Source organism: Pseudorasbora parva, chromosome 14 (assembly GCF_024679245.1).
Source record: "Pseudorasbora parva isolate DD20220531a chromosome 14, ASM2467924v1, whole genome shotgun sequence".
NCBI lineage: Eukaryota > Metazoa > Chordata > Actinopteri > Cypriniformes > Gobionidae > Pseudorasbora > Pseudorasbora parva.
The window spans coordinates 43,791,208-43,811,041 of record NC_090185.1 but is presented as its reverse complement, the minus strand read 5'-3'; the positions used below and the strand labels follow the sequence as shown (position 1 = coordinate 43,811,041).

The 19,834-nt window shown below is 38.6% G+C and overlaps 2 long non-coding RNA genes across 2 annotated transcripts in view; one reads left to right on the top strand and one right to left on the bottom strand.

Moving 5' to 3' along the window:
• LOC137040675 (uncharacterized) overlaps positions 1-19,834 on the top strand; it is a 442,512-nt gene that overhangs the window by 319,507 nt on the left and 103,171 nt on the right. The window lies entirely within an intron of this gene.
• On the bottom strand, positions 11,482-14,995 carry LOC137040678 (uncharacterized). The gene is made up of 3 exons (XR_010897965.1): positions 14,289-14,995; positions 13,972-14,018; positions 11,482-11,931 (listed from the first exon to the last, which is right to left on the bottom strand). It is a non-coding gene; the product is annotated as an uncharacterized lncRNA (long non-coding RNA).

The following is a 19,834-nucleotide window of genomic DNA, read 5'->3' as shown; positions in this document are numbered from 1 at the left end:
GTTTGGGGGATAACGTGTGTTATTTTGGCAAGGTTGCTGCTAAAATTCGCACTCATGTGTCTATATATCCCATAATAGTCGCTTCAACCCACGGTAGAGGTTAGATCGGGCTCAAAGAAATCAAGCCCGACCCTACCCGAGCCCGTGCGCGTTGTGTCCGAGCCCGGCCCGCCCGACACATTAACTGTAATTATGAGCCCGAGCCCGATTTAAACCCGACCATTGTTCAATACGTGGGCGTTTGATGAGAACGAGCCTGTAATGAGCAAAGCGCAGCGAAGCGGACTGGTGAGGCTCATGATAAAACTACATTTAGTTTTCAGTTTTCTCCACAGCGACTGTACAGCCGAATAACATTTTGTTGCAATATTTTCATGTTTAACACTTTGAAGCTGCTTTGAAACAATCATCATTGTAAAAGCGCTATAGGCTATAAATAAAGCTGACTGGACTCCGCTCAATAATCCGCAGGCGCGCGCTCATGATCCGCTCACCGCTAAACTGATGTTTGCTCAAATCCAGCTCAGACATTTATCTGGAGCTCACTTTGTTGTAGCCATTAAACAATGTGTTTTTTCCTTCATATTTATGTTTAAATATTATAATATTATTTTTACATTTCATCTGATTACGATGAGTGAAAAGATGCGAGTGGGTCAGAAATGATTTTGGTGGTTACATTTAGATTAATATTAAGTTTTGTTTTGTAGAAAGCATTTATTTCGTTTTGTTTAAATTGTATCTTAATTTTAAAAAAGGTTTCTTAGGCCAATTGCCTGGAATTAATAAATAAAAAGCAAATAGCAGACTATAATCGCGAGGTGAAGTCGTGGGAGTGATTGCTTTCATTTCATCTCATGAACTGGAGCGCGCGTCTCATAAATAAACCCAAACTCAGCAGGCTATACTCAGTGGCGCCGCCGCCACGGCCACCCCTGGCCAACCCCTGGCCACCCCACTGGGGGGGGGGGGGGGCGCAAGGTACTAGTCCCAATCAATATTTAGAATAAGCAAAATGACGCGTCCCGTATCAAACCAATACGGACGCGATGGACAAGATTGCGTTTTAGCGGCGCTTTGCTGCCATAGCGACGGAGTCTCGAGAACATGCGCTGGAAACTTGCGCGTTTTTTTAAAAACATGTCGAGCTCGCGTCCACAGTTTGAACGCAAAAGGATTTCCAGATATAGGGCTGAATAGAAAAAAAAGGTATCATGAGTGGGTCTGTCCAGTAACTTAAGATGAACCAAAGACAAACTGCACCCTTTGCAGAAGCATTTCAGTGTCTCAGACTGTCTGACTGAAAGCATGCGATGACAGACACATCCGTGAACTAAAGGTAGGCCTATTGTTTTTTTAATGGATAATATAATATTTCATACATTATCAGAGCTTGGCAGACTTATTTTTCTAGATATTAGAACGGTTAAATAATAGATTATAGCCTAATTAACGTTATCAATTTATCATTTAGCAGTTTGATATTTAAAAAATATTTAGATTAAAATGGGACAAATAATTACATAATAATATAGTCATAATAGTAAATTAATAAAGAGGATTAAACATTTCTGAATTTCAGATTTGTCAGTAAAGTGGTTACTGGTTCAGAATGACTGCTTAAAGAGACAGTGCACCCAAAAATGAAAAATCTGTCATAATTTCCTCACCCTCAAGTTGTTCCAAACCTGAATGCATTTCTTTATGTAGAATACATATGAAGACACATTCCTACCATGGAAGTCAATGTTGCCCCGAAAGCAAACATTTGGTTACAAACGTTCTTCAAAATATATTATTTTATGTTCAACAGAACGAAGAAACTCATACAGGTTTGGGACATCATGAGGGAGAGTAAATGATGACAGAGATTTCATTTTTGGGTGAACTATCCCTTTAAAGTGCACCAATACGGGCTACTAAAGAGTTCTTCAGAAATAAACAAAATAATCAAAAGTAAAATAATTTAAAATGTGTTCTGTGGCAAGTTTACATGATTCCATGTTTATTGTTGAGCTGCTGTCATTGTTTCATTGTCACTCTTATCACTCTTATATTGCCAAGTTCATCAATTATTTTCAAAAACGGATTCAAAACTGATTTGGAAAAAAAACACACACACAAAATAACTTATTTTCAATATAAAAAGTGATTGTGGACTGGATATGTTTTACCTTTTATCACAGTCTTGGGCATGTCAAAGATTAGTACCAACACTGGCTCTGATGCATTGTTAGTTTGTGTGCAGCATCAGATTTACATTTTTTTAATCCCTCATTTATATGCAGTTATTCTATACAAATGCCAGACACTAAGCTTCTTTTTTTTTTCTTCAGCACAGGCCTATCTAAAGGGTTAATAGTGTCTCCTGGTTATCAACTGTAAAAATTACACATTTACCTCTTCCCAACTGGGAAAACCACCAACAATCAAGAATGCATGATTATATGGTGTCATGGCTTTCCAATCAAAAAATGAGGCTATAATGGAAGTCAATGGGGCAAAAACAGCCACGAACAGTAAATGAGGGAGAAAAAAATCTGATGCTGCACAAAAACTAACAATGCATCAAAGCATTGTTACTAATCTTTGACATGCCCAAGACTTTTATATATATATATGTATTTTATATTTAAAATAAGTCCTTTTGTGTGTATGTTTTTTTTTTTTTTCAAATCCGTTTTAAAAATCATTTATGAACTTGGAAAATAAAGAGTATTATTATTTTGGTACTGGGTAATTTGAACTGAAGAGCCTCATAAATTAATAGACTTATTAATAAACTTTGCGCACTCAGACAGCAACAGGTCAGCTCATGCCCGTCAGTCAACAATTTCAAAAGAAGTTAACGTTAGAAGACGAAGACTACTGGTAAGTAAATAAGTCAAAAAATATTTTTTTAGTAAAAGACGACGGGGAATTATGTGTCGTGACGTGCTACAGGCCGGTTTACTACACCACTAGAATACAATTCTGAAATTATGGTTTCTAGTTTTGGTGTGCCATCCCAAGATTTTAAGTGGCCCCATCTGGCCACCCCTATGAAACATTTCTGGAGGTGCCACTGGCTATACTTGCCTCACAGACATGACAAATATGCGTATAGAAAGCTTGAAATGTCCACTTTTAAACGAAACGATTCGAAGATATTTAATTAAGCAGAGTACAGTGTTGACGTGAGCAGCTCTTGACACCGAGCGTTTCTGTTTATAATGCTGCGCTCCATCACTGCTCGAGCTGTGAGTTTAACACACATCTTTACACTAATCCTGACTTGTGCAACTTTGTAGCCTACACATTTGTTTCTTAGTTGTTGTATTAGTTCTTACTTTGCTAAATATACATATAATTTCTGATCATAGCATAGCTTTCTGCCCACCCAATTAGACTAGTAAAGTAGGCTAATGATTAAAAAAACAAACGCTTGATCAGTGCAGGGAAATCTCAGCCCGACCCGCGGGTCGGTTCGGGTCAGGTTCAGGCTCGGGCTCGGGTAGACAATCTAAACTCTAACCCACGGACATAGAAAACAACCCGCGGGGAAAAAAACGCGGACTTGGCAACACAGTGCAGTTGAACTTTGTCTGTTGACATTTGATAACGCGTCGCTTCGTTGCTCTGATTGGTTGTAAGTCTATCCAATTGAGGTCTTTCCTGGTTCAGTTGAAACACGCCCCATAATCACAGCCCAATGGAGCATCAGACTCATATTCTGACTAGAGTTGAGTATGACCACGTCAGGCTAGGGTACAAGAGCTTGATTGTAGCAACAATTACCAAGTCAATTAATTGAAATTATTTGTATAACTTTATTAATAAAAATAAATATCCATGGAAAAAGTAATTAATATATAAAACAATTAATACATTACATTTCAGTAGAAAATCTCTAACTTAAATTATATTACTGGAGTAAAAATAAAGAGAAGGATAGTTCACCCAAAAATGGCTATTTTCTGTTCCTGCTCGCGTTTAAGTGTTGCCATGTCAAATAGCCTAGATAACTTAATTCACTAATCCAGTGTTTCCCTTTTTTCAGTCATGGTGCCCTTTGAAAATGTTCTAGATTTTATGGCACCCCCTCACATACGTTACGCTAGGGGTGTAACGGTACCGATTGCTCACGGTTCGGTTTTAGGTTTTAGGTTCACAGTTTCAGGTTTATGGTTTCTGTATGGTTCGGTATTTGCTATGTTCATGGAAAAAAGGACTCCTGTCAAATAAAGATAAAGAAAAGAACAAATAACTTAAATCCAAGCAGAAGTACAAATAATTACTATTGAGCAAAGATAATAAAATAATGCTTTTTTTCTTTTTTAGGTAAATAAATTGAATAAAGTAATCAAATGATAAATGACTGCATATTTAACTGTTTAAATTAAATATTAATCCTTATTTATCTTACAAAAGCTATTCAATCAAGAGCAGTGAGTGATTCCTTATCTTCTTTGGCATTAAACAGACAGCAGTAAAGGCTACTGCCCCTTTAAGACCCAGAGGTGTCGATTTCTCAACTGTATGTTCACTTAAGGCATATTCAGACTATGTCTGCTTGGACACTCATCAAGATGGACATGTTGACATCGGCTTCTTCTTGTGTGAGTTTGTCCGTTCAATCGCAAGACTTGAAAGAGAACTCAATAGTTGCGCTCGTTGAGACGTGCATGTGCACAAACGTGCACGACGTGCACGATCTCTCCGCTTTGCGTCGGGCGGTTCTTCGCCTCTCTGCCGTAAAATCCTTTAATGCATGGCTAGCCGTGGATTATCCCTTACTTAAGTGGCCCTAATACCTGTGAACTTCCATGATTTTTTTTTAACTTCCACATCAGTCATTAAATGCTGATTACTTCTCTAAGCTTGTTTGACTTTTTGTCTAACTAAATGTGTTCTTGTGTTCTTAGACAGAGGGGTAAAGACGAAAGTGAAGAAACTCTTGGACTCCAGCACTGAATGCAGCAGCAGTGGCACTGATGAGGAGTCCCTGAGTTCTTGCTCCTCTTCAGAGTCAACTCATTTTTTCCTTCAAACTCAGCCGTTTTGGAAATAACATGAATCAATAATAGCTTAAAGTTGGTGTTACTCTAAGTAAATGTGATCATTAAGACTTACAGACATTCTGAGTATTTGCTTTCAAGCAATAACTTGATTCTGTCTCCTGAACACATATGAAACACTTCTCAGCTAAGGAATTCATCAAAGCACAGATTTTCCATAATAATAATATTATAATTATAATAAATAACAATGATGATGATGATAATAATAAAAACAAAAGCAATGCAAGTTTAAGACAGTTGAATAATTATTTCAAACTGCCTTGGTCACTGTCTGGTTTGCTACATGACTCTACATCCAAAGCCAGAGCCTGTAATGGCAAATATTCACCACATTGTGATTTTGGCCTTTTGCTGAACTCTGGGGCATCAGAAGGAAGTGCCGCAGTATCTATTTCATCCTGAAGTGGAACAATTAAAAGATATATGCCTTCCATTAATAGATAGCTCTTAGGTAGCTTCGCTGGGTATCTCTGGTGGGATCCCTGACAATTTTCTCTGGCAACTTCCACCTTCAATAAATGAATATCATTTGGAATTGTGCGCATTGTCTATGTTTATTAAAGGAATAGCTGTAATGTACATCACTGTATTTTACTGCGCCCCTGTGTGGTGTACAGTAGGTTTTATCACATAATACCACTTCTTTTATGAAATATGAGCCATTACACAGACTATGGTCATGACCACTTTAAATATGACCCAGTAATGCATTGACCACAGACTGCATACAGGGAGCCTGTCAAATAAGTTAACGGTGGCGGTGAAAAAATATATATACTTCATTGTATTTCAAATATATTCTCTTTTCCGATAGTATATTAGAAATATACTTACAAAAAATGTACCATTTCTAAATATATAAAAAATATATTAGCATCATATTTCACAATACAACTTTTAACACACTTTAAAATAATTGTATTTTAGTATATTTTCTAAAAATATATTGTAGAAAAAAATACTTTAAATGAAAGTTCAGTGTACTTTTGTAAAGTGTACTTATTTGAACATTACTTTAAAATATATTTTTTATATATTTTAAACTTACACTCAAAATTTTCATTGTTAACAATGCACTCAAAGCATATTTTAAAAATACATAATTTGTATAAATGTATAAAAAGTTATAAATACTGTTTAAGGTTATTTATTCATGCTTAACTGTTCAAGCTTAATCATGAATAATAAGTGATAATAAATTATTATTATATAAATAAATTATTATTATATGGAATAAAAGCCCGTTTTTAAATATATGCAGTGATGCTATAAGCCCTACTTTAGTTGTGATTTAAGTGTAAATATGTTTAATAAAGTTTACACTGGCAAAGAAGAATCCAACAGCACACTTAAAATACAACGCAAGAAAATATGAGTTAAATAGTTGTTTTTTATCGGAATTCAAATGTCTCTTCATTGATCTGTGACCAATCAGATTGTGTTGCTCAATGCCTGCAGCCAATCAGTGGCCGAGCTGCCGACGGTACTCATCTATATGACGCTCACTCGCGGGAGGTTTGCAGCCTTGCAGGTGAAGTACAATGTTGCGTTACATTATTTATTTAATAAAACACTGAGAGCGGAAAGTACATTGCTCATTCTTCAGACCAGTTCAATTACGTCACATCGCTGCCTGACCTTGATGGAGACGATAAACTGTTTTGGAATAAAATGGCCAAACGTTACGCGATCCCGAAAAGAACCGGAAAAAGTCCTGCTGTTTGGAGGTAATTATATACTAAACGTGAATATGAATGAGTTGAATGAACATGCACCTGACCTTATCTGGTATATTCTGTTAACAGATTGCGTTCTTCACGAGTGTCTGCTGTCAACTGTCCCAGATTATGTGTAAGCGGTCATCAGACGCAAGTGTAATGAGCAGCTCATCAGAAAATTGAATATAATGTGTAATTTATATTTATGTATAGAGATGGTCAGTGGAATTAGTTCAATAATATGTTTTCCAACATCTTCCAGTGTTAATTTAATGAAAAACATAGTAAGTTAATTTTGTTTAGCTTTGCTGAAACCATGTGAACCCATTTATAAATATCGGTGGGCTTGTTTAATGAAATGTCTCTTCATTAGTTATTGTCACATGCCTGTCCTGTCTTGTGTGCACATGTGGGTTTTGTCATGTCTAGCATGTGCTCCTGTCATTGTCTGATCCCTCCCCCTTGTTATCTGATTAGTGTTGATTTCTCCCACCTGTTCCCTCTTGATTTCTTCCCCTTATAAGCTCCTTGTGTTTGTCAGTCTGTGTTGGATCCTTAGCTGTGTCCCAAAGTGAAGTGCGCGCACTTCGAAGGCCGCATTTGAAGTGCGATTACGTCATACCTGCACTACGAAGACTGTCCCAATGTGAAGGCTGCACCCTCTGAAGGCCGCATTTGAAGTGCGATTGCGTCACAGCGGCACTACGTAGGCTGTCCCAAAGTGAACGCTGCACCTCTGAAGGCCACATTTGAAGTGCGATTGCGTCACAGCGGTGCGATGAAAGCTGCCGCAATTCATGAGCGACTTCAAAATGCGCCCTTCGGTTCTCAGGCAAAGGAAGGGTACAGCAGATGGGACCTTCCCATAACTTCGCAGCCTTCCCTATCCCAGAATTCATAGCACACTGGTGACTACAGGATTTGACTGGTCCACATTCCCGCGGCACTCGATCAGATTCCAGTTAAAGACGGTAGCGGTCGGTAACTCAAGTGTCGCCTGGGTACTATTGAACACAACAGCGCAAGCGCTAGAAGTAAATAAAACGTCCAAAGTTAGTGCATTCACACAGTTCCCAGTTCCCTGCCCTGAGCAAGATAAACTTTAATTTCCCAATTGCTATTTATTTCTCAACTATTATCTCAAGAAGAGGAATCAGTCCATTATCACCCTTTTCGCTGTTTCTTTTTTTCCCATACACTTGCTTTAAATAGCCTTCAAAATATAATCTGCGCGGCGCTGTATTTTCGTCCCGCTCCCGCTATTCCGCACCGCACCATTCCGCTCGCGCAAAATTCACTCCGTGCTCACCCGCTATAAATTATTTTATTCCCGACCCGACTGATCCAGCTAAATTTAGATTTTGTTTCCAGAATCTATCTTTTAAATTTCCCTTACAGAAAGAGAGACACTGGATAGGAATTGTCCGTGCAATCATTTATTTTTCTTATAGCCTGTTGTAGCCTATGTCAACACCGTAACTAAAACAAACATCACAGAAAAATAGGCTAAATCAAATGTGACATCTGTCACTCAGAATTATAAGAAAAAATACAAACAAACGAAAACTGCTGACTTAGATGCTAAAATAAAGTTTTTTTTATATATATGAATGAATGAATGAATGTTCACTGACGACGGTCAACGAAACATCGATCCTCCAAAGGCTAAATGCGTGGCCGACACAGAACAATTTAAATGGCTAGCTTATTATTTTTTTTATGCAAGTAAATTGCATTGTATTTGTAAATTAAACGAACTGCTGTCTATTGTTCATTTCCGTTAACTTCAAACGTAGGCTAAATTAAAGAGAAGTGGTTTTTCTATAGCCTAGCTATTGTTTATTTTTGTAATGCACGTTATAATTTGTAGCTACATTAAACACATTTATGTTTATACATATATTTTCTTGTCATGTAATTTAAAATGTGTAAATGAAAATAAATTGGTCTATTAGCCTACGTAGGCTTTTTACAACTATAGCCTATTTATAGACCAATAAAATAACTTAAGTTTAACATTAGAATCAACAAATTTTTATTATCAGCCAAACCAGAAGAAAACCCTTTTCTACACTTTCATTGCGCTGAGCGGGAGAAGCTGGAGCTGGACCGGGATGGGGAATAATGCACAATACAGACTCTGGTAAGGCCTGAGCGGGACATGATCTTCTTGGATGAGTGCATATTTCCACTGTCCGCAGCTTTGCGGGGCCGAATCGGTCGACGGCTGCATGGCATGCCATAAAAAAAAAACTTGGACGCCTAAATGTTTAAAATATATTGTAACAGTTACATTTAACATAAGAAATAAACTGTTAACTAATATTTGCAATTTGACAATATCTAACCGGCTACAGATTTACATGCTTATGGTCCAGCCCATCGTCGCAGGCTTTGAAGCATGTCAAAACCCAATAGAAAGCTCAAAAAAAGTATATATATATATATATATATATATATATATATATATATATATATATATATAAGTAGTAGTATATGCTCCATTTCTCTTTTTAAATCTCCTCACGAACGTCCGCTGTCAGTTGTCAGAACCTGCTAGTCCATTAACAACGCTTGGTTCATTGTTGCCAAGCCTGGAATGGGGCTGCATTTAGGCTACTGTTGCTTTGGGGTGTTTGTAGCCTATAGTCCACAGGTTAAGTTGTCTTTACTTAAGCAATATTTCTACTGCCCGTGCCCCGCATTTTGGGATATTTTGGCCCATTCTGGCTGTGATTCCGATACTTTTGAATAACAATTGGAGGGGTTTTATTATTCAGACCTGGCAACCCTGTCCCTCGGTTCGCCCTTCGTGCACTTTGAAGACGTGGCCTGGTCTGGCCTTCGAAGTGCGCACCCTTCACTTTGGGACACAGCTCTTGTGTAATGTCTGCGTCTTCCGTCCTCCCTGTGATTCTGTTGGTTTGTTTAAGTTTGTATTTTTGTTATTCTTTTATGTGTTTTTCCCCCTCGTGGGTTGTTGTTTTGAGTTTGTTTTATTTTGTAAATAAATTATCATTCTCCTGCACATGAGTCCTCGCACCATTTTCCCTTGTCTGTGACGTGACAGAAGGATCCAACCATACTAGGAGGACTCAGCAGGAGGTGTTTTGTTTATTTATTTATTTCTGTTCTCTGTGGAAATGGACTTAGACAGAAACTTACAGGTGATGTGGCAGGTAAACTCCAAGTACATCCGTCAACAGGGGGCGGGTGTAAAGGAGTTTGCCTGCCAATTCCTCAAGGAGGTGCATCATCTGTACCTTAACGAGACTGAGAAGGCAGAGGTGTTTAGTCCCACGGAGGTGGAAAAGATGGGGACTCCGGACTTTTGGGAGTTTGTGGACCGGCTGGACTCCAGTCCCTCTAGGACCAGGGTCCGGATAGCTCCGGTGGTCCCAGTGCCGGTGGATCGTGTTCTGGTGGTCCCAGTGCCGGCGAATCATGTTCTGGTGGTCCCGATGCCGGTGGTCCCAGTACCGGTGGATTGTATTCCGGTGACTAGAGCAGGACGTCTCTATGTGGTACAAGTTATACACTAACTATATAATATGCTTAGCGACTTGTGTTTGTCTTTGAAGGTGTACATGTGGGAAGTGCAGTTGTGCATGTGTGTGTGTGTGTGTTTACGCGTGGTTTGTGTAGACAATTGTAACGTTAGTAAGCGGACTGGTTTTGCACGGCAAGCTAAGTTAGTGTTTACATAGAAAGACACAGAATAGTAGCGCATTTGAATGAAGAAGCTTATTTAGTTCAACATATTTCCCCACTCTTTGTGTATTGTTGTTTGGAGTGCTTTTACAATACACAAACATAAAGTTACACATATAGTGGCCCGCTAAACAAATGTACACGCACTACACATCGCATGCTCCATTGATCAATTAACTATACGTGATCATGTTTGGGCTACTTGATGAGCATAGGCAAAAACACAGACATTTGAAGCAGTCTCACTCACCGCCTGCGGTTCTAACATTGGGACCTTTATGGTTGGGACTGCTCCATCCTTCAGCATTAGGCGATCGGAAAATCCGGTGTCGAGCTGGGCCTTGTTTATGAAACAGTCGGCACCGAAATGCAGCGAACAGATATAAACATTCGCGCAACTCAGTTGCTGATCTGGAAAAGCAAATTCCATCCACTGTTGCCTTAACGCGGGGTTTTTGGGGAATCTGTGCAGGACTGTCTTGGTCTGGCAACCAAAAACGCACTTTTTTGGTGACATTGTTAATTGTGCACATCACCTGTGCAGCGCATCCTACAAGCCAGTGCTTTGATGGGCGTAGCCTGTTACTTTCGCTCTCTCCCTCTCGCTCTCTCACGCTCTTCCGGTAGAATTGTCCGTACGGCCCATACACTGTAAAACCCAAGAAGTTACGGTAACTCACACCATTTGAGGAAACCGATTGCTTCAAACCAATTAAGTTTTAAAACCATTAAGTATGAGTACTGAAAACTCATATACATTGAGTTAAATGAACTCATATTTTAGTGTTGTTTAAGTGTTAAAACTTATATTTTAGTGTTGTGTTGATCAATTATTAAGAGTAAACTGAACTTAAAGATTTTAAGTTAATTTTATTAATTCAGTTTGAATTCAGGTAACAAATCTAACTAAGTCTTAACAACTACATGGTTACTTAAATGGTTTTAGGAAACAGATTGCGGCAAATGGTTTAAGTTCATCAAACTCAAAGTGATTAAGTTACATAAGACTAAGCACAAGCTAACATTGGTACAAAATGAAGACAGAACAGGAGGGTATTTTTAAGTAATTTATTGAAATATAACATTTACATCATAAATACAGTATGCCATATGTTCACAAATATAACTAGACAAAAAATATTAGACTTTTTCACCAAATAAAACAGCACAAACATGTTTAAAAAAGTCATAACATTTAAATAACAAAACATATAAAATAAAAAAAATTATGTAAAAAGGTACGTTTCCTCAAAAAGCAAAAGCACTGTATGATCTTTAATGTACTCTAAGTGTATTGCACTGACCGAAGACTTGGCAGACATCACCACCTCATCTTTAAAGACAATCAAAGCATCCAGTGGGTTTAAAGGTAACGTTCCCTCTTCCTCCTCGACAGTAAGGATGGTGACTGTTGGCTTCTGCACCTGGTCAAGCTCCTTTTTCTATATGCATTGGAAAAAAAGTTTGTATGTCACCACATATAAAAATAACCCTTGTCAGGGCAGACACCATATTTCAATTTTCATAAATAAAAAAAACGTTGTTATAAGGAACGGATTATTGTTGATTTAATTGGGCGTGTGCTTATTTAAAACCCTGTAGTTCAATTTTGTAAAGATGTTAAGTTGTTTGTCAGCAAGGTTTAATTGGGGGAAAAACATTTTCAGGGGTGTATCAGCCGAATGTTCTAGACCTTGAATTGAATGACGAATTGAATTGAATTGAATTCAAGCGATAATGCACACATTGCAAAACATTTGTTTTTCATGTCAGTATGTCATAAATAGAAAGAGGCAACAGTTTACTGTCAAAGATTTGTCGCTCACATCACGCCGCATCCAGTGTAGACAACATAACGGACTATAAGGGGCTCTTTTGTCCTGTCGCGCTGCTCACATCCGGTGTAGACAAGGTGAAACAAGACAGATTTGATTAACAAATTTTAAATGGATAATGGCAAGACATCCTTGGTGTAAATTACGTTCTTCTTTCAGATTAATATAATCAGAGCGGTATTAATAAATGTCCTGGTTAATCCAAGCATTATAATGGCAGTAAATGGCTGTCCAAAATTTGAAGCCAAAAAAGTGCATCTATTCATTATAAAAGTAATCCACATGACTCTGGAGGGTTAATAAAGTACTTCCGAAGTGAATCGATGGGTTTATATAAGAAAAATATCCATATTTAACTCGTTATAAAATAAGAAAATAACTAGTTTCCGGCGCAACGATGACGTCGGATATAGCGTAAAAAAGCATAACAGCCACGGCGTTGACGGCGGACGCAGCGTAAAAAACATAAATGATGTGACGATGATGTTGGGCGTTGCACAAGCGTTTTGAATCACGAGAGGATATTTTTCTTACACAAACCCATCGATTTAATTCAGAAGGCCTTTATTATTCCCCCGGAGCCGTGTGGAGCACTTTTAAAATGGATGGATGCACTTTTTTGGGCTACAAATTTTGGGCTGCCATTCACTGCCATTATAAAGCTTGGACGAGCCAGGACACGTATTAATATAACTCTGATTGTATTCGTCTGAAAGAAGAATGTCATTTACACCAAGGAGGACTTGAGGGACTGAGTAAATCAGGGTGAACGATTCCTTTAAGCTTGAGCTGAGATTGGTTTATTATGTGTCAAATAAGCTTTTGCTGTGCTCAATGTATATGCTAATGAAAGCCTAAATTAAACGTTTTGAAGACTAGATATTCAATGGACAGATTAATAAAATTCTTATGTGTTTGGAACAATATGAGGGTTGGTAATTTATGAATCATGACTGAATTTGTATTGGCAAGTGGACTATACATTTAAGACAACTTGAATGATCAACTATCAGTCACTGTAACCACACCATGCATTTATGCTGGTGGCAGCTGAAAGGTTAACATGTTGCTAAATAAATGTAATGTAGTTTTGACATGTGTCCTACCTTGTGTCTTGAAAACATCTCCTGACTCTTCCTTTTAAATAGTAACAGACCTGCCAGGATCGTAGTTTTTTTTATGATTCATGACAAGACTTCTTTCAACCACTGCAAATCTAGCATTGCCAATTACCTTACACCTTTACAAACCCAAGGCAACTTCAGGATAACTGCCAGTGAAAATATAACACACGAAATGTTTCTGTTTATATTAGGAAAGCCGACTATAACAACAACTTTCAAGACTTGACCAGTATTCTCCTGAAGCAATACAACATGACTTTGAATGATAGACAGACTGGACTTTGGACTTTAAGCCTTTTAAAAAAATCATATTGCTTCAGAAGACTTACAAGTTGTGCTAAAAGACATTTATGGTCATAATTACGTTTGCAAAAATAGCAATTCATTCAAAAATTAAAATTGAAGAACAAACTTATATTTGTATGAACATTATGTAACTGTTCATAACGTTATCATTTGCATTTTGCACAGTAACGTTACAAAATTCCATTGATTTGTTCAATGTTAATTCTAACTTACTTACTCATAGAATTGTAGCCACGTTGCTGCCATTGCACCTTCGTCTTTGCTCTGAAAAGATTTAAAAGCATGGCAACAATGTGTTAGTGTGAGTTTCAAATGAGAAAACGTCATGAGAAACAAATAACAGTTTAAAATTTTATCTAACGTTAGCAAAACAGGATCTAAAATGCTCCTCAAGTCACTTTGTTCACCCCGGAGCTTCAGCTGCTTTAGTCAAATTAACTAGCATCACATATGATAGAGGAAACTCGAATTCGATTAACAATACATTTAAAACGGTTGTAATATAAGGAATGCGTGAGTTTGCATTAACGTTACCTTTTGCTTTAACGTAAGTTAGTTAACGTCACTGTGGCACGAGACGAGAGACATGGAAAGATGGCCAACGGTCTCAAAAGCCAGCGTTTATCTGTCCGACTGTGAGAAAGCACAAACATATATTTTTTAATTCCCCGCTGACAAACTGCAGTGTAAAACAGCATAATTAACTCCAAACGTGTACATTACCGTTGATAACACTGGTGCAATAGCGCATTTGCTCCTAATGTTAGATTGTTTGCTGGCTAACTTTACACACAACATTACTGAGCTGGTTAATCTTCGGATAAACATAAAAGAGGTACGAAAATAACACTGAAAACGTTCAAACATGAGCGAAATATGAATAAATAAGTTTGAAACGCTTACCTTTTGTTTTTCTTGACTGTAGCGCGAGCCGTCCTGCTGTGACTGGACTGAAGGAGGGAAAATGGTGCGGTTTTTGTTACCTCGGAAACTCACTGGGATGATACTTTGACATGACTAAATGTAATGACTTTAAAAGAGCTTAATGTAAGACTGTAGGCTTAATATGAGGTAGATTAATGTATATACTATTGTTTATTTATTTATTTTATCAGCTTTTAGTTATTTAATTGGCCATAGATGTAAAATACTAGATTAAATAAATATCTGTAACTTAAACCATTAGAGTTAAAAAGTTTTAGTAACTTATTTAGATTGAGGTTTGCTTACAATAATACATTTTTGAGTTAACATCACACATATTTGTTAAGTTCAATTAACTTTTTTGGTAACATTAAGTAAAATGAACTTATTTCATTTAGTGAATTTCACTGTTAGGTTTTACAGTGTACAAGGAAATTCCGCCCCCATTAACGTCAAAGGGGACGCATGATCGCAAAAAACTTGCCGAAACTTATGACTAACCGGAAGTAGTATTTTTGACAAAGAAATACTCCCATCAAACGTCCACCTTAACTTTTGAAACTTTGTCCATGTTTAGTATGGGATTCCAAGTCTTTAACAGTGTAAAAAGATCAGTATGCATGAAACGGCATTTCACCCCCCCTTTAAGCTTATTATAAAAAATAAAATAATTGTTAGTTAATTATTATTTACGATATTTTGAGGTGCCCACGGTAGCAATATCGTCCATATTCTTTACCGTGATATATCGCATTACCGAAAATCGGCACATGTCTAGACGGGGCTCTTCAGGCTGTCTGTGGGCATGTCATTTTAGAGCTAATTTTGCATAATGAATAGCTGTAATGTAAAATACAGTGATGTACGGTGTCCCCTGTGTGGTCTTATCACACAATACCACTTTAATTATGAAATATGATCCATTAATGGACTGACAACATACATTTAAATTTAAAGACATTTAAGGGTTTAATTATTAAGATTTTTATTTGAATGTAAACATTTTTTATAATTCTACATACCATGTTACTAAATTTAATGTTCTTAAAAGTGTTTAATTAAAAACTTTTTATTTAACTTGTATATAAGATAAATCACTGTAAAACACAGTTTGTCTGTTTTGATGTCATCACACAGGCCATATCGAATGTAAATCGAGTCGCTAGGCTCTGTTTCCTGCACACTGCACTGTTGGTTTAACCTGGGTGATGTAAAATAAGCTGTAAATGTAATGTTTCTGTGGAATCAATGACAGACAAAACCATCATTTAAAATCTTTAATTGTTTAAGCATGCATTATGAAAACATTGAAATTAAAGAAATGAGAAATTAACTTTTTTTTAGAAAACGTTCTATTTTTAAAATAACTTTTATAAATCCTGACTATGATGATACATTTACAAATACATGAATACAGATGTATGAATAAATGAAACGGTTATATTAATAAACTTACAGACAAATTTAAATATATATCAAGTCTGCCAGATCAATGGTGAACAGATCTGAGCTTTCCTGTAACAATGAATGAATGTGGTTCGCTAAAAAAGAAAATAGGAAAGAAATAAAAACAATGAAACAAAAACTGTGTCCTTCCTGTAAAATGATGACCTATTAATGACCTTGCAGACCTCCATCCACTTGTTGATCTATGCCGCCGCGTTCTTAGAAGAGCAAGAAAGTTCTCTTAACGCCCTGTTCATGGAAAAATATATATATCGCCTAAATTAAAACAATGATTCTCTTGATATCTACCTAGGCTTTGATCTTCACCCTGGCCCTCTCTCTCTTTCAGAAGGATGTCTACAATAAAGGTATTAATATAGTGTTCTTGGAGAAACTATATTGTATACAGAGCGATCACTTAATACTAGTGTTGCACGATATACCGGTACTAGAAAAGTATTGTGATACCCTGCTATTGAGAATGAGGAGATGTCGTCACGACACCGTGCCCCGCCCCCTTCCGCCATTTTGGGAGGATGGTCCACCAGGTATTGGATTCGGACAGAGACTGGAGTAGAGATATTCTGATGATGACCATGTACATCATTTTCCAAACTCAATGGAACACAGCGGCGGCGCCAGGGGGGGTCTTGGGGGAGTCCTAAAAAATGCCTTGACCCCCCACATTTGACCCCCCACCCACCTCTTCCTGATTAAAAAAAATAATTATATATATATATATATATATATATATATATATATATTTAAAAATGTTTGTCTTCAAACTACGCAGAACAATAATAATTAATTATTTATTCGACATATAAAAAAATATAAACATAAGAATTACTGCGACGCACAATGCACGTCGCTGCGCATTGCGTCATTACGTTCAAAGCGCTGCCGTGAACCCACAAGAGCTGCTACTACGCTAAAGCTATAGCTTGAAGCTAAAAATGGATCGCTTTGTCATACCTCAAAAAAAATTGAGAGCAGACAGAAATTTTAGCAATAGGAGTGAAAATATAACCATTGCAGTGGAAGGAGAGCCCTGCTTGATCGTTGAAACAGAGGACACTGAGGAATTGGAGGATGAGGTTGGACCGGAGCAACTCGCAGCCTCCGAGGCGGAGGAGGAGACAGAGCAGATGGAAAAAAATGGTGCCTCATCATCATCGAGCGCTACAGCGGGCACGGATGGGGGGAATCCTGACGGCGGAGTGGATTTAACGGGGGATTTAAGCCATGGCCCAGCCGAGAAACCAAGACAGCCTCAACTAAAATCATACCCGCGTCGTACTTTTGGATCACAGGGGCAGCTAGCATCCAGGGGTTTTAGTTACTCGTGGTTCAAACAGTACGAGTGGCTTTAATACTCTGTGTCAAAAGACGCAGCTTTTTATCTTGCATGTCGTCATTTTATTCACAGTGTGCATGGATGTGGTGGTCACTCAGAAAAGTGCTTTACCCAGGAAGGGTTTAAAAACTGGAGAAAAGAAGGAGAGAAACTTGCGCAATATAACGCCAGTGCTTCTCACAAAGTGGCAATGGAAGGGTGGTGTGAATTTAAGGAGAGAGAGAAAAACGGATCGAGGATTTTGACGCACCTCCATTGTGACGGTCACGGAAGGACCCCATCGCTAATATGGACTGAAAATGTGGAAATGAACTCTCTCACGTGCACACACACACACACACATGCACACACACAGAGACTGTTTATTGATATGAGTTTATTATGATTGCCTATTGGAAGGCGCGAATGAAATACCTGTGATTGTGCGATATGTGTCCCATGATTTTAGAGTTCCGGTAGGGAAACAGTGGCGGGAATCTTCGGTTCCGCTTATGTGGGGACTGTACCATTTAATCATTGAGCGTGGGGGTTTCGGGGACAACGCAGCCGAGTTGTTTCTGTTAGTATTTCCTGTTCAATGTATGTGTAATGACATGTGAGGTAACATAAGAGAAGATGTATTGGCTTTTCATGCTTTGTCAACCTGTTTCTCCTAGAATCTATATTTATGGGAAAATGTGTAAAGTGTTGTATGTGAGTTCGTCCCTCCCCATGGGGTAATGGTGCTGGCCGCCAGTATAAATGTGTGTATTTGTTTGAATGGTGTTTTAGTCTGTGCAGGGGGCTGCAGTGGAGAGTGTGGCTTAAGGGCTGCAGGTATTTTCTGTTTTCTTTGTTTTTCGTTTCTTTTGTATTCTTTGAGGAACTTAATTTTGGAAAGTATTATATTTTGTGCTCTTTGTTTTGGATTCTAATTTTGATTTATTTGAATGCTTATTTTTCCAGTTTATTTCTTATTTTCTGGTAATGATATTTTGGGGGTTGGGTTATTTCTATTTTGATGTCTAAATAAATATTCATTTGATACTTTAAACTTCTTGTAGTCACTCTGCCTCTGTTTAATTTGGCCAAACCATTCATTTTTGGTTGCCCATGGTGGGTGACCGTTACAACTGGTGTCAGAAGTGGGATTGCCAGAAGAGAGCAGTAGTGAGTTGTTAGTTACAATTTTGCCCCCCCCCCCCCCATTAGTCGTTTTTCTTTTTCTTTTTTTTCCTTTCTTGCTTTATCAATCTCCACTGCAGACAAAGTGTCAGCCCATAATGGCTCCTAAAAAAGTGCGGGCAGTGCAAGCCGAGGTTGAGGAACCTGTGGGAACTGTGACAGGAGGAGACGATGAGGGTGACTCGGAAACGGAACTGGGGAGCCTTGCTGAGGATGTCTCACTGGCGGAGCTGAGAGACATGTTCCGATCACATTTCACACTGCAGAAGGCCAGAGACCGCCGCATGGAGCAAGAGGCTGGGCGACAGGAGGCTCGATGGAGAGCAATGCAGCATCAGTTCTCCCTGCTACAACAAGAGGTGCATGTGAGAACTACCCCCGATCCAAGACCCAGCAGTGGCACCCAATATGGCCTTCCATCGCAACCAACAGTCCAGCGAGTACCCTCAGTCTTACAGGATGGTCCAAGTAGCGGGCACTCGGCATCAGCAGTAGCATCGCCAGGGGAAAGCCAAGGCCAGAGACACCTGAGAATGGAGAGGGAGCCCCATCTGCAGCGTCTGAGTGAGTCGGATGATGTAGAGCATTATTTAGCTACATTTGAAAGAATAGCTGTGGCGTGTCGGTGGCCGACAACCGACTGGGCAGTTAGGTTGGTGTCCCTCCTGACGGGCAAAGCGAGGGCCGCATATGTGCATATGGACATGGTAGACTCTCTTGAGTACGAAAAGGTCAAGGCAGCCATTCTTGCAAAGTATGATATAAATTCAGAGACTTATCGCCTTCAGTTCCGAGCTACAGAAGTAAGGGAGGATGAAACCCCAAAAGAGTTGTATGCCAGACTTAAAGAACATTATTCTAAATGGGTGCAGCCACAGCATCACACTAAGGAGGAGATTGGAGAGATCATTGTTCTGGAGCAGTTTCTGCGCATGCTAGCACCTGATCTCCAAGTCTGGATAAAGGAGCGGGATCCTGGCTTGGCTGCGGAAGCGGCAAGTTTAGCAGACACCTTTGTGGCAGCGCGACACAAGACTCAGCCATGGACATTCAAGCGGTGGAAGGGAAGCAAAGATTCAACCAAGCTCCAGCCTGCCTTTCCGACTGCAGTCAGGACCATCAATGAGGGTAAGTCTGTGAGTGATAAGGTTGGTTCTTTCAAACAAAGTCCTGGGTTTAAGGTTGGGGT